The following is a 16,364-nucleotide window of genomic DNA, read 5'->3' on the forward strand; positions in this document are numbered from 1 at the left end:
TTGTTTTCCAGAGAAGTGGAAGATGTGACTCTTTGGAGTGATTTATTACCATAGAAAATGGGTAGGCTATAGCATCTGCAGCTATTTTAATATATATTGTGCAGACAAATTGTCAAGAGCTAGAGTGGTAGGTTTTCACTTGAAAATGTCTTTTTTTTTCTTACTGGACTTTGGGACTGGTTCTAGTGAGAAGAAATGAGAAGGGTTGTGCTACTGGGAAGGGGTATTTGGGGTAGAGTTGGTGGTATTATGGATTAGGGAAGAAACTGTATAACTGGCTGTATAAAGTGGGAGTTGAAGAAGTATGAAGTACTTTCAGAGCTGTTGGGACTGGTATGAGTGGAGAGTGGGTGGGAAGAGGGTTCAGAAGTTTATTTTTGGATTACCAAAACAATTTTGGGTTATTGATTTTTGTATTTGCTGTTTGTAATTTTTTTTGCTATAATACGGTATTTAGTTTGGTGTTTTGAGATTTTGGAAACAAAACATAGACAGATTTCCTTAAGCATTAGACACATATTGGTTGAAAGCAAAGTTCCTATTTACATACATTCCCAAATCCCTGACTACTGGTTCTGTTCTTAGGCATATCCAGATCATGGTTAAATGGAGCCCTGGGCAGCGCAATGGCACCTCCACCCCTACTACCATAAACATTGTTCAAAGCTGTCAGTGGGCATACTATTTTCTTCATTACTTGTGCAATGACAATAGAGATGTGAATTTAAATTTAAAACTTTTATTTCAAATTTTGTAGCACAAACACTGACTGCACATTGAAAACAGACTTAGCATCAGCAAAAGTAAGCTTCTCTTCCCTTGAAATTCACATTTATTGAAAATTAATTAGAACTCAAATTTGTGAAAATGCATCTGGCCATTAGTGGATTGTGTGCAGTGTTCCCTGGTCTATTTTCAAACCATGGGTCACCTGTATACATTTTTTAGGACCATCCATAAATGCATGTGTTCTATGATTCACCTTCCTGATTGTTTTCAGTTATATCTCTTGTTTAATACAGCAGTATTTGGTAAAGTGCATTTTAAAATTTGTAGTTTTGAACATTTTCCAGTAAGCAATGAAACAAAATTACACAATGAGAAGAATACCTAATTCAGAACATTTCAGTCTTAAAAGGCCACTTAAACTGTTGTCATTCTAATCCACTAATGTCTTGTATTCTACAATTACAGCCACTAAATTGACTGAGTACACAACACATCAGATTTGTGATGGCTACAGTGAAGTATTCCATTTTCCTTTATACAGATGCAATGACAAGACTAATACTTTTTAACTTTAACAGCTCACCAGGGTCAGTCATTTCTATCTTATCCCGTAAACCCAGCAATTAAACCTACATTAAGTGCATCTTCCTCAAATGTCTTTGACTGTGTCAAAAAATTAGCAATTGTAAAGACCAAAGTCACATATTCCTACTCAATTCACAGATACACACACAGACACATGTCCTGCAAAGCCAGATTAAAGACTGTTTAAAAATGACCAAACAAGACCCTGAGGATCTTTTATCCACTGAGAAACCCCCACCCCTACCAGCAATTTTGTCAACTTTGTTGATGGTATATGTGATGCCCCTGCACTGGCCCAGTAATCAAGGAGCCTTAATCCTCACCACTGGCAACAGTGAAGGATGTACACAATGGGAGAATGACAAGTATACACACTGTAAAGTACAATTTGCCTTAAGAGCGCACGAAGATCACAGTCGGTCTGGGGCTGGTTTCTCCATCTTTCTTCAGATCCCCAGTAAGACTCCCCATTGGCACAGCTATAGAGTTGAGTCCTTAGCCAGGGTTCCAAGCCAAGTCCTCACAACACTCTGTCCAACCAGTGTGTGTCCCTGCCCAAGTAGCTGATACTCCCACACACTTTGAGATTCAATTTGTCTGACCAAGACTTGCAAGACTATTTAGGAGTGGTCTGTACAGTGTCACCAAGTACATATGCAATTATTCTGTGAGCTTAAACATTTCTCAGAAATATCAGACACAAAGGTTTAAATATATTAATAATAAATAACAAAAAGAACAAGATAATAATCAACACAGTAACTACAGAGTTCAGAATCACAGGAAATATTTTAAAACAACATTGCAGGACAGTCTCAGATAAATGCAGAAAACATCTAAACTAATCTTTACTATATTCTTATCTAAATCTAAAAGAAATTACTTTACCCTGGTTCTTGCTAGGTCTAAGACTAAATACAAAGAGAGAGTTCTTAAATCAGTATTAAATATTTACTGCTGCGTCAGCCTAGATGACATCACTCTTTGTCACCTGCCTTCACTTCCTAGACTAACAGAAACTAACATCTCTGTCTTACAAATACATATTTCTCAAATGTTTGCCTAGAACTGGAAGACATAAAACAATTAAACACTTTTACATTTAAACCTAGTAATTACTTCTTTCCAGGACAATAGAAAAGACTTCTAGCTCTAGACATCCTGTCTTCTCACTGCACTGAAACTAACTTTTATAACACATCGTAAAGCACTTGATTTCAACTTATTTTTTGACGTTTTGTAAGTTACTCTTCTATGTTCCAGCAGGGTATGCTGTGGTTACATTCATGAAGCTGAGTACATAACATACAGTTTTGTATAAATCATATCAATATTCACAAATGACATAATTGTTTTCAAAATTCCAGATAGTTGGGCTGGCAGTGTCCACAGTGTTGCATCCCTTGTTATGAATAAATTACATGTACTTTATTGGTAGCTTTGGATAAACTACAACAAACTGCTGAAAGACCACAAGCATCAAACCATAATATCTAGACAGTTGTAGCATAGTTTAAATAGAAAGCATAAAAAATATTAACCACCTGATAGCATATGTTAAGTCAATATGCACAATCTCTACAGAAGTAAAAGTCACTTGAATAATTCCACATTGAAAATAAAACTATTAGTAATGCAGAAGTTGCTGCTAGCAAACAACTCTGCATTTCAGTGATTCACCTACAAATGCAGTACCTGCTATCCTTGAAGAATAAATTACCTATGTTGCATTAAAATGGTGTGCTACTTATATTGCCATAACATTTCTTGAACTAGATCAGCTATTCAATAGGGAATGGCTGGTAAAATAACAACAAAAGTTTAATTGTTACTAGGCATGCAGTCAAGAAGACCATTAAGTAGCCTAGCCCAAATTGTCAATTACGCCAAAACACTGTCTAGTTAATTGACTTGCTCAATATCACACAGTAGATAAACGAAGGTGGAAAGATTAAAACCCTGCACCTTTATCACAGGAAGCAGTTCATTAACAAATTGGAGCTTTAGTCCTCTGCACTAACTGCCAGGGTAACCGTTTTTAACTAAATGCAGCAACCCTTTATAATCCAATCTTTTAGAGAGGATTGTGTCACAATAATATGCAACAAAAACTACATAATGGATACTGAAAGTCAGGCTGTTATGATTATCCTTCCAAATAGACAATATGACCTAACAAGTATCAAAACCCCTTTACAGTTGCCAGAAGCTGTAAATAATGTACTGTAAAAATATATTACTAAAGTGCAGCATGGATAGATTAAATAATTACAGAATCCAGACCTATTAACGAATAAAGCAAAACAATTAAGACTGTAAATGTTTGCAGCAGCTTTTGTTCAACAGCACACAAGTTGCACAAAAATCGGAAATATTCCTGCATATCGAATATTGTGTTTTGTTTCTGCATGCTTTCAGGATACCTACACAGAGGTCTGTCAGCTGATGTAAGAGATTAAGGCTTTTGCATCCTGCAGTAAATTATACAGGGTTTGAGCATTAGCAAGTTACTTAACTAAACTGCTCTCTCCAGCTAGGGCATTTCACTCAAACACACACACACACACACACACACACACACACACACACACACACACACACACACACAGACCATCATTATCGTCATAATCATCGCCCCTTTTTTCCAACTTTCTACATGGGGTTGGGGTGTCAGCCATCTGTCTCTATTCAGAGTCACTCTTCTCTTGCACAATCCATCCACCTCTTTGCTGGATGCCCTCATTTCCTCTTACCTTCTTCCTGTCTATCCCAAATCTTCTTCACTAGATTGTCTTCTGCTTTTCTGCACGTGTGCCAGACCAGCATAATCTGTTCTCTTAGACCTTTTCTTCAGTTGTTGCTACTTTGGCCTCTGCTCTTATGTCGTTATTTCTTTGTCTGTCCTACAGTGTGCATCCTACCACCTGTCTCAGGCAGTTCATCTCCACCACCTCTAGTTTCCTCAATTGCACTATCTTTACTACCCAGCTTTCTATACCATATGGAAGTTCTGTCACACAACTGTTTTTTATAACCTACTTTCAGCTTCACTGACTTTCTTCTGTCATATTATACTTGACCCTCTGTGCCAGTTGACTGCAGCCACTCTGATTTTAACTTTAACCTCCTCATGGCAGACAGACTTCCCATCTCCTCAAACACCCCTCCCAGATACTTGAAGTTATTGATCTGTTCCACTATTTTCCCTTCTATCTTAATTTTCAACTTCTTTTGATTTCCTCCATTTGCTGCCATTACAACCGTCTTATCTGTACTCCATTGCATTCCATGTGCCTTCAGTTTTGCATTCCATTCCTCTATCCTTTCCTGAATTTCTTGCTCAGTGTGCCTATAGTGCCGCACCATCTGCATACAGAAAGTTTTGTTTATCTGTCCCTTCTAACCTGTTTGTTATGTGATCCTATCTCGCCTACATTCTGACTGATGGGCTCGGAGCCGATCCCTCGGCTCCGACTCGGCACGCTTATGCTATAGAGCGAGGCCTCTAATTGGCTGAGCTATCTTTATCCCAGGATGCACCACCACTAATCCCCCAGATCTCGTTTGCCGCTTACAGAGCTTGGACGTGGTCTCAACATTGGCTGGGCTAAGTACTATATTAATAGTCTCTTTTCCTGTCAGTAGTTAACTCTTTTCAACCCAAAAGCTGTTTTAACGGCTATTTTTTGTGTACGAGTGTGTTTCTTGTTGTTTTATTGAGTTTTGCTTAAATTTTCCTGTCAGAGAAGGTTCCGTTTAAGTTAGAGGGGCCTTCCCCTGTACTTACTACTTTAGTGGTTGTGTGTGGGTCAAGGACCCGTTTGAGTTAGAGGGTCTTGACCCTCCTTGTTTTCTTCCCTTTCTTTTTCTGTGTGTAAAAAAAAAAAAAAAAAAAAGTTTTTTCAGTTTAAAATATTCTGAGTTACTGGCATACTTATTTGTACCTGTGTCTTAAAGTTTACTGTTGTGGTCTGTTTTTTCTTGTACAACTATGTCTAAGGAACATAAACCCTCCGGGTTTAAAAAGTGCACGGTGTGGGTTCAAAATGTCCATAACGGACAACCACTCCTCGTGCGTCTATTGTCTTGGCGCCAAACATCTCCAGGAATCGTGCAGTGTATGCCATGCGTTTTCCTCCCGAGTCCTCCAGGAGAGGAAAAACAAATTAATCCTTAAAGGATTAATCAAGCCTTCGTTCGAGGAGGCTTTATCTTCCTCTCTGTCTCCTTCTAAGAGGAAAGCGCCGGCTCCGACCAGTCAGTCGGAACCGACGGCTAAAAAAGCTAAGCAGACTTCTCCATCGGCTCCACGGACTTCGGAGCCGAGGTCGGAACGGTCTGCCTCGATGCCTCCAGCCTCGACCCCTCTGGTTTCGGAGCCGAGGTCTGGGGCATCGAGAGGCGGGTCACCCTCATCGGCTCCACTGATATTGGAGCCGATAAGGGTCATCGGCTCAGACACTTCCCCCTCGGAGCCGAAGTCCTTATCGGCGCCAAGGGAAATTTCCTTGAAGGTTTCCTCGGAGCCAATAATTGTGGAGTCCTTTCGGAGCCGGTCCCCGAGCCCTTCGGAGCCAATGGAGAAATCGGTTCGGGCCCGTATCCTTGAGATCTTCCAGGATGTCTGATTCGGACATCGACAGGGTACTCCTTCGACTCTTCCAGTCTCCGGTGTTCCAAAAGATGGTTTCCGCTCCAGCCCATTTGGCTTTGGAGCCGATGGTCCACTCCCTTACTGTACTTCCTCCTCCAACAGCTTCGGCACCGTTGGAGCAGGTGTTGGTGGAACCAGTGGAGGTGTTAGGGTCAGGCCCGACCCTTGCTCCGACTCCGGCTCCTGGGTCGGAGTTCAGTGCACGGACTTCTTCCTTCGGCCCTGGGGGGGAGGCTTCGGGATTGATACCTTCAGTCCCAAGTCTCCCTCTTGGTGCTTCGGCGGCGGGAGTACCATCCACTGTCGTGGCCACGGAGGGGGGACCTTCCCAGGATTCTGGTGGTCCTGCCTTCAGGGCTATGAGGAGTGCTCTAGCCAAATCTTCATTGGCTACCTCCACAGTTTCCCCAGCTCCTTCCCTACATTTGGAGACTGGGTCATTGGCAGTTCCCCTGTCCGCAGACAGCGGAGCCCCTGGGCCTCAGGTTACCCCCGCTGGGGTTTCTCCCCCTCCTGGAGGTCCTTCTGAAGCCTCTTCGGAAGAACCTCCCAGGAAGAAAACATGCAAGAGGAAGCACGTTGACTCCCCTGACGAGTCTTTGACATCTGACACCGATCTCGATGATGCAGAGGGGTCCCCCAAGTCGTCCTCGGATGATGTCTCCTTTGCAGACATCCTGGAAGCCCTAAAACAACGAGGCGGCTGGCAGTCCAAACCTCCCTCTGCTTATGAGTCGGTGTTCCTGAAGGCCTTCGGGGCTCAGCCCTCCGCCTCCTGGGTGTCTCCGCCCTTCGACGAGCTCTTGGATTTGATCTGTCGAAGGGCGTGGGAACACCCGGACTCTGTGGAACCGGTGCCCGCTCGTCCAAACAAATTTCTTTCAGCGACCCCAGATAGAGAGTTCCTTACGAAAGGTGTGGCTGTGGATGCTATGGTGGTGGCATCTGCTACACAGCAGGATGTAGCAGAGGCTTCTACATCCGTCCATCCTCCTAATAAGGAGTCTAGGAGCATGGATCGGTACGGCAAGCGCACCCTAAGTTCAGTGGCCTTTACCCTGAGGTCTCTGAACTACCTGACGCACTTTACGAGATTCCAGAGGGATCTGATTAAGGAGCTATCCGATACCCTCTTAGGTAACCTGCCTGAGGAGCTGGCCCAGACGGTTGGATCTCAGCGGCCGAAAGGGTGAGTAGAGCGGCGGGTACAGGCATTGCTCTACGGAGACAAGCCTGGCTCCGCCTGTGTCATTTCGCGGAGGCCTTCAAGTCTTCATTCGCCGACGCCCCCTTTGATGGGTCCTCCCTGTTTGGGCCCAAGGTGAAAGACACACTTACCCGCTGTGAACAGGAGGGTAAGACTCTGACTGCCGTAGGGGCACGATTTTCCACTCCCTTTTGGCCTTATCCCAAGGCTAAAAGAGGAGGGAAGATGTGGTCCCAGAGGTCGCAGAAGTCTCACCCCTCTCAGCAGGAAGGTTCCTCCTCCCGCGGCAGCGGAGGGGAAATTTCATCAGGAAGACGCCGTCCCAGAGGCGGCAGAGGCCCCCGCAATACTGGAGACCGCGAGTCCTTTCGTTGCTCTTCAGCTTTTCATAGTCCCTGAGGGATTGCCCGACTGTGCTACTCCGGAGCCAGTCGGGGTCGTCAAGCACCTAAAGGCCTGGGAAGGGATCACTCAGGACCGATGGGTGCTTCGAATTATCGCCGGAGGTTACTCCATCCCATTCTGTTGTCCCCCCCCTCAGTCCAAAAGAATCCCGGACCTGCCACCCAGTCAACAGGATACCGCAGCCATAGAAATTTCAAAACTGCTGCAAAAAGGAGCCATCCAACCGGTCCCCGCAGACCAGATCAGATTAGGGACTTACTCAAGATTCTTTTTAGTGCCAAAAAAGACCGGGGACTTGAGGCCCATTTTGGACCTAAGCAACCTAAACCGTTCAGTCAAGAAGTCCAAGTTCCGAATGGTCACTTTACAAACCATTCTCCCATTGTTGGAGAAAGGTGTTTGGATGTGCTCCATAGACCTCAAGGACTTGTATTACCATATCAAAATACATCAAACGTCCAGGAGACACTTGCGCTTCAGCCTAGGAGGCAGTCATTTTCAGTTCCGTGCGCTGCCCTTTGGTCTCACCACAGCCCCCAGGGTGTTCACCAAATGCTTGGCAGTAGTGACTGCTCACTTGATGAGTCTAGGATTCCAGGTGTTTCCGTACCTAGACGACTGGCTTCTAACTGCCACCTCCAAGCATCTACTTCTACGAAGCCTGCAAGCCACAACATCACTGGGCAATTCCCTCAGAATCACCTTCAGTTGGCCAAAGTCTGTGTTACGGCCATCTCAAAGAATAAGATTCATAGGGGCAGAGATAGATTCAAGCCAGATGCGGGTCTGTCTACCTGCAGACAGAATTCAAATCATACAAAATCAGGTTCGAGCCTTACTCCCCAGATCCAAAGCCCCAGCCAGAATGGTCATGCAACTATTGGGATCGATGTCTGCCACAGTTATGCTAGTTCCCTTGGCAAGGTTACACATGAGAATCCTCCAGTGGCTTCTTTCAACTCAGTGGTCCTTTCAGGAACTCCCTCTCAATCATCTAATATGGATCACAGAATCTTGCAGACGGGACCTTCGCTGGTGGCTAGTGTCCTCCAATTTGGATCAGGGACAACCCTTTGTTCTTCCTCCTCCGGCGGCCATTTTGACCACGGACGCCTCCCAGACGGGGTGGGGGGGGGCATTCCCTGGGCAGGTCAGTCCAGGGCAAATGGCATCCGGAAGAGACCTCTCTCCACATCAACATCCTAGAAATGAGGGCAGTACTCCTGTCCCTTCAAGCCCTTCACTGTTACCTCCCTCAGGGCGTAATTGCTGTTCACTCGGACAACATGTCAGTTGTCTGGTACCTGAACAAGCAGGGAGGGACCAGATCCTATCCTCTTTGCAGAGAAGCGATGAGGGTCTGGGAATGGGCAGTCTCGACCAAACGCTTCCTAGTGGCTACTCACATACCGGGCAAATCCAATGTCATAGCCGACAGGTTGAGCAGAACCATCCTCTCCTCACGAATGGTCTCTGAACATGACTATTACAAGACAGATTTTCAGCGAATGGGAGTTCCGTGTTGCGACCTCTTGACTCCTCTGAATGAAGTGCAAAGATTTTTCTCCCTAACCCGGCTCGGGAAGAGCCCTATGGACACGTTAGTCCATCCTTGGCCCACCGGCCTGCTTTATGCCTTCCTCCAGTTCCTCTCCTACCCAAGGTAATTCAGAAGGCGTCTCTCTTAGGGAGCAAGATGATCTTAATTGCTCCTTACTGGCCTCGTCAAGTCTGGTTTCCCTATCTTGAACATGCTCTGGAAGGTCCATGGTTCCTGGACCAGGTCCCAGACCTACTGATTCATCAGTCGGGACTACTACACCAGTCCCTACACACATTAAAATTGACGGCCTGGCTCCTCCTCTTCCGACCATAGTCAGGAGACATGCACTAGACCCAGATGTAGTGCACATATTGTCTTCTGCCCACAAGTCTGCTACGAAGAAGCTGTATTCTAGCAAATGGAAAAGATTTGCTATATGGGCTCAACTCCGGGGCCTGGACCCTATTTCAACTCCCGTGGCAGAAGTACTCAAGTTCCTAACCTCTCTTTTCAACCAAGGCTCTTCTGTTTCTACCATCAAAGTACAATTGGCAGCGATTTCTGATTTTCATGAATCCATAGACCCACCCTTAATGAGCAACAGGTTGTGTAAGACCTTCTTGAAAGGTGCTGCTCTATTAAGACCTCCGGTTTCTCATCCTGCACCTCCATGGGATCTCGATATAGTATTACATGCCTTGACTTCTTCCCCCTTTGAACCGGCAGCTACCTGTGATTTAAAGTTTCTATCATGGAAGACAGCTTTTCTAGTGGCAATTACTTCAGCCAGAAGGGTTTCAGAACTTCAAGCTTTGTCAGTGAAACCCCCGTACTTGGTTTTTCATACAGACAGAGTTTCCCTCAGACCAAATCCTTCTTTTGTTCCTAAAGTCTGTTCTACTTTATGCTTGCAATAGTCATTAGAGCTCCCAGTTTTTTTCCCAAAATACTCCAATAAAGCGGAATTTATTTTCCACACACTAGATGCCCACAGGCAGTTACGTTTTTATTTGGATAGGACCAAACAATCAAGGAAGACAGATCAGTTGTTTGTGTCCTTTGCAGAAAACAAATTGGGCAACGTGGTCACAAAGGTCACTATTGCCAAATGGATCAGGGACTGTATTACTCAAGCTTATATTTATTCTAACAAGGAGCTTTCCACCTCTGTCAAGGCTCATTCTACAAGGGCTATGGCTACTTCGGTAGCATTTCATTCTAAGCTTGCTATTAGTGACATTTGTGCTGCGGCTACATGGTCTTCCCCGCATACTTTCATTTCTCACTACAAATTAGATGTGGCATCTAGAGGACGAGCTTCATTTGGTTCCACAGTGCTCAGGAGTGTTTTCCAATGAGCCACCCGGGATTTAGGTGCTAGGGACGCTGTCCCATCAGTCAGAATGTAGGCGAGATAGGATCACATAACATCTTTTAGTTATGCACTCACCATAACTTCAGGTGTTTGGGATCCATCTACATTCTAATAACCCACCCTCCTTCCCCCTTCCTTGGAGATCAGAGGATATCAGAAGGTCCGAATCCTGTTGTTTCATCTTGAAACATCTAACAATGTTATATAATCAAGCTGTGCACGTGTGCATGAATGCGGACAAACAAGATCTGGGGGATTAGTGGTGGTGCATCCTGGGATAAAGATAGCTCAGCCAATTAGAGGCCTCGCTCTATAGCATAAGTGTGCCGAGTCGGAGCCGAGGGATCGGCTCCGAGCCCATCAGTCAGAATGTAGGCGAGATGGATCCCAAACATCTGAAGTTATGGTGAGTACATAACTAAAAGTTAATGTAGTCCATCACCAGTATGAACAGCAGTAGGCTCGGAGCTGAATCCCGATGCACACCCACTCCCACTGGGAACCCCTGCATGAAGTCAAACACTGTTTGTACTTGAGTCCTTGGATCCTTGTACATAGCTTGCACTAATTCTAACACTGTTTCTGGGACTTGAACCACCACAAAACTGCTCAAATCAGCTGTCTTGAGACCTTACCATATGCTTTTTCTAAGTCTAGGAATGCCAGGTTAGACTCTGTCCTCATCTCTAGCTTCTTCTTAAGTATATGTCTCATTGCAAACATCAGGTTAGTTGTGCTGCATCCTGTTCTGAATCTAAACTGCTCATTTCCCATCCTACTTTCTACTCCTCTGTGTTCGTTTATCAAGAACTTTTATGCATTGTGACAGGAGTTTAATACCTCTATACAGCTTGCAGTTGTGATTGCCCCCTTTGGAATTGAACACTGGCACTAGTATGCTTATTCTCCACTCGTCTGGGCTATGCCTTTCTCTCTGCACTGCTGTGAGTACTCTCAGGAGCTATTTTTCCCCACATCTTTATCATATCTGTTGTGTCCTCATCTGAGCCCTCTGCATTCCCTGACCTAACTTTCTTTAGTACTGTTCTTACTTCTATGCTGGATTTCTCCACTTCTCTCATTGTAGGCTGTGTCTGGGGCAGTACAGCTTCTGTGGGATCTTCATTCAGGAGCTGCTGGAAGTACTCCTTCCATCTGTCTTTGATGTCCTGTGGACTAATGAGAAGGTTGTTGCTGACATCCCTTATGAAAGGGTGTCTTGACTATCTTTTTTATTTTTCAGTGTTTGAATTGCAACCTAAAAGTTTCTTTGTGCCATCTCCTGACTCGCTTTCCAAAAGATGATAGAGTACCTCTGATGCCTTATTCTTTGCTACTGCAAATATTTTCTTATCCTCTTTTTAGCCAATCAGTATTCCTTCCAAGCCTGGTCTGTCTGTTCTATCTCCTACTTTTTCCTGCCCTCCTCGTTTCTTTTGATGACTTTCTGGACACACACATGCGCGCGGGCGCTTATACACACGAACACACACGGGCACGCACACACACAGACATGGGCGCACACACACACACACACAGACATGGGCGCACACACACACACGGACACACACACCCTGGGACGCACACACACACACACACACACACACACACACACACACACACACACACACACACACACACACACACACACACACACACACGGGCACGCACACACACACGGACGCAAACACACACACACACGGGCACGCACACACACACGGACGCAAACACACGGGCGCACACACACACACACACACACACACACACACACACACACACACACACACACACACACATGTGCGCACACACACACCTTCCCATTCTTAAAATGCTTGCTCATACCTGCAAAAAGAAAAGTTCTTCTACTGTTTCTTACTCAAGTAAAGTTAAAAAAAAAAAATCCCCAAAATTTATCCAGCTCATATTTTTGAAATTCTGTCTTCTGTTGCTCTCTTGTTCCTGCAAAAAGAAAAGATCTACTGTTGCTTGCTCTTGCTCAGGTAAAGTAAATCCATTCTAATGTGTATCTATGCCTTCTCATACCCGCAAACTACATCAACACTGCCTGCCTTGTGAAATTAAGTCTCACACTAGTTGTTTAGCTGCTTTTCATTGGCTGAAAGCTAGAGGATGTCTTAATTGGCTGAAAACTAGAGGATGCAGGATGTGAGCAAAGCTGGTTCCTTCTTGGTTCTTAAAGCAAAGCATCAGTACCCTAAATATATGTGTGTGTGTGTGTGTGTGTGTGTGTGTGTATGTATATATATATATATATATATATATATATATATATATATATATATACACACACACACACACACACACACACACACACTCACACACACACAGTGGGTATAAAAAGTGTACACACCTTGTTAAAATGCCAGACTTTTTTGTGTTATAAAAAAAAATGAGACCGCAGTAAATCATTTCAAAACTTTTCCCACCTTTTAATGTGACCTATAACCTGTACAATTCAGTTGAAAAATGAACAAATCTGTTAGGGGAAAAAATAAAAAACGTACAATAAGCTGGTTGCATAAGTGTGCACACCTTTAAACTAATACTTTGAAGCACCTTTTAATTTAATTACAGCATTCAGTCTTCTTTGGTACACACTTGATTAATCCCAAATAAAGTTCAGCTGTCCTAGTAGGATTTTCCTGATATTTACTCGGATGCCTGCTACAGCAAAAGCCATGATTCGCAGAGAGCTTACAAAGCATCAAAGGGATCTCATTATTGCAAGATATCAGTCAGGAGAAGGGTACAAAAAAAGTTCCACAGGATTGGATATACCATGGAACACAATGAAGACAGTCATCAAAAAGTGGTGAAAATATGGGACAACAGTGACATTTCAAAGAATTGGACGTCCCTCCATAATTGATGAAAAGACAAGACGAAAACTGGTCAGGGAGGCTGCCAAGAGACCTACAGCAACACTGAAGGAGCTGCAGGAATTTCTGGCAAGAACTGGTTGTGTACTACATGTGACAACAATCTACTGTATTCTCCATGTGTCTGGGCTATGGGGTAGGGTTGCAAGACAAGCCTTTTCTTACAGAGAAAAACATCCAGGCCTGGCTAACATTTCCAAAACAATACATAAAGTCTCCCAAAAGCATGGGGGAAAATGTGTTATAGTCTGAGACCAAGGTTGAACATTTTGGCCACAATTCTAAAAGGTACGTTTGATGCAAAAACAACACTTTGCATCACCAAAAGAACACCATCCCCAGGGTGAAGCATGGTGATGGCAGTATCGTACTTTGGGGGTTGCTTTTCTTCAGCTGGAAATGGGGCTTTAGTCAAGGTGGAGAGAATTATGAACAGTTCCAAATACTAGTCACTTTTGGCCCAAAACCTTCAGGCGTCTGCTAGAAAGATGAAGAAGAATTTTACCTTTCAAAATGACAATGACCCCAAGCATACATCCACAAGAATCGCTTCACCAGAAGAAAATGTATGTTTTGGAATGGCCCAGCCAGAGCCCAGACCTAAATCCAATAGAGAGTCTGTGGGGTGACTTGAAGAGGGCTGTGCACAAGAGATGCCCTTGCAATCTGACAGATTTGGAACGCTTTTGCAAGGAAGAGGGGGCAAATATTGCCAAGTCAAGATGTGCTATGCTGATAGATTCCTACCCAAGAAAACTGAATGTTGTAATTAAATCAAAAGGTGCTTCAACAAAGTATTAGTTTAAGGGTGAGCATATTTGTGCAACCAGCGTATTGTACTTTTTTTTTTATTTTTTATATTTTTCCCACTAACAGATTGGTTTTGTTTTCAATTGAATTGTGCAAGTTATAGGTCACATTAAGGGTGGGAAAAGTTTTAAAATGATTTATTTGGGTCTCATTTTTTTATATTACAAAAACCTAGCATTTTAACAGGAGTGTGTACACTTTTTATAGCCACTGTATATATAATTTATAGATATATGTACACACACATACATACATTCATACTTAACAGATTTCATATTTTTTATATAGATATATATATATATATATATATATATATATATATATCTATATATATACATAGCAGCACTGGGCCCTAGACAGATGGCTAGATTGCCAATTGCTGGATCCACCTCTGCCCTTAGGGGTACATTATTGACAAATTTTGTATGGTTGCTAACTTCCCAAAGGGACATTGACTTTTAAGCCTTGACTTTGGCATCAAACATTTGTCTGCTAGTCCTTCCTGAAGGATGTTGTTGCGTTGGGGGGACTCTGTGACTACCCCAAGTTTGCAGTCTTCTGCAGACTTGATCTGCCAGAGGCCTTTGACTTTGGTGAAGCCTTCCAAGAACTAGATGCCAAAAAGGAGCGGAACCGGAAGTATATGGAACCCTTTCTAAAAAGAGGAGTTGGTCATCCAGAAGAGGATTCAGATATGCATGACCTGAAAGCTTATGAACTGGTATATGTGGACCAGATATAAGCTACTGAAAACCTCTTGTCCTCTGCTTCTGTACAAGAAGACTTTTTCTTTGAGGACATCCTTAATGTAATGAAAACCAAAAAATGGGAAACCAAAGAATGTTCATAAATTTAGAAAAGGTACATGAATCCCGCAAAGGTACAGGGTTTATAAGAGCTTTTAGCAATGCATTTTTTTTAACCTGACTTCTTTCCTCCTCCTCCTAGGAACCCATGGGGGGTACTATAGGGTCAAGGACTCTCAAGTGTTTTGCTGGAACCATTTAGTGAATCCAGATGTAGTATCTCTAGCTTCCATCAGCAGAGCTCGAGTGCTGAACAGATTGGGGGGGGGGGGGGTTTACACCTTTGCCTCAAACCTCAAAATTCCCATTCCCTTATGTTTAACTGTCAGTAATCCATATTGGTAAAAAAGAGCTTAGTCAGAAGCAGTTGAAGACTAGGATCTTAAGCAAGAGATGCTGGACCTGTGTGGCGTCTCATTTCAGTTGGCCAAGCATTCTAAGAAATGTGGTTGTGATGCTGCAAGATTTCTCATGCAGGGCAGCAGCTCCTGGTCTGCAAGAAGGAGACCTGCCTGGCTGAAAGTTATACCCCTGGCAGATAATGTTAAAAATGGATATCTTTAGAGTACCTTTGAACAAGGCCAACCTGTTTGGAGCACCTGCTCAGGAAATCTTTAAGAAACCAGAAGAAAAAGGTAAACCTTCTCTGTCTGTAAGACACATTTTTCAGACCCAACCTCCATGGAACTTCCCAGCAAAACTTGCCCATGTTACCCTAAACTGGACAGTACTCGACCTGAAAAAAGGGAAGAAGGGGAAATTTAAGAAAGAATGATAAACCAGATGCACAGATGAGCCCAGGGAGGCCTTCATCCAGGCTGCCTTCTAAACTGTTTCCCCCTTAGAAAAAGTTGGAGGCTGCTTGTATATCTTTTCAAGAATTTTGGAGGAAATCCTATAAGAGTGGTGTGGGCTAAACATCATCAGAAAATTTTACAAGTTGTAATTCTTATGCACACCAAAGTTGACATCATTCTAGACATGATTCATTCATGGAACATAGAACGGATTCAAAACAAAACAACTAAAAAACGACTGCCACAAAAACATAAACCACAAGGAAATTTTATTCACATCTAGTGCCTCGGCAAAAAAAAAAAAACTTCAAGGAATAAAATCACACTGGGATTTCAAAATGGTGTACAGCCTGTAAGCACACTGACTGTGCAGCTCCTGAAACCTTAAACTTTCATTTGACCTTAAGCCGGCACATCGCTCAAAGAAAATACTTTAAACACCAAAGTATTACAACAGGAATACGAATACTTACTGTTTTCATCTATATTTTTGCCGGAGTCCTTTCTTTTTGAATAAAAATACTACTTACAGGAAGCTGAGCCCTGAACCGCA

General features: G+C 43.5%; 1 protein-coding gene across 1 annotated transcript in view; it reads left to right on the forward strand.

Moving 5' to 3' along the window:
* The window catches only part of GCC2 (GRIP and coiled-coil domain containing 2), a 1,443,709-nt gene that overhangs the window by 71,585 nt on the left and 1,355,760 nt on the right, over positions 1–16,364 (forward strand). The gene's annotated exons all lie outside the window — the stretch shown is intronic.

This window comes from Protopterus annectens, chromosome 5.part0 (assembly GCF_019279795.1).
Source record: "Protopterus annectens isolate FY-2018-M chromosome 5.part0, PAN1.0, whole genome shotgun sequence".
NCBI lineage: Eukaryota > Metazoa > Chordata > Ceratodontiformes > Protopteridae > Protopterus > Protopterus annectens.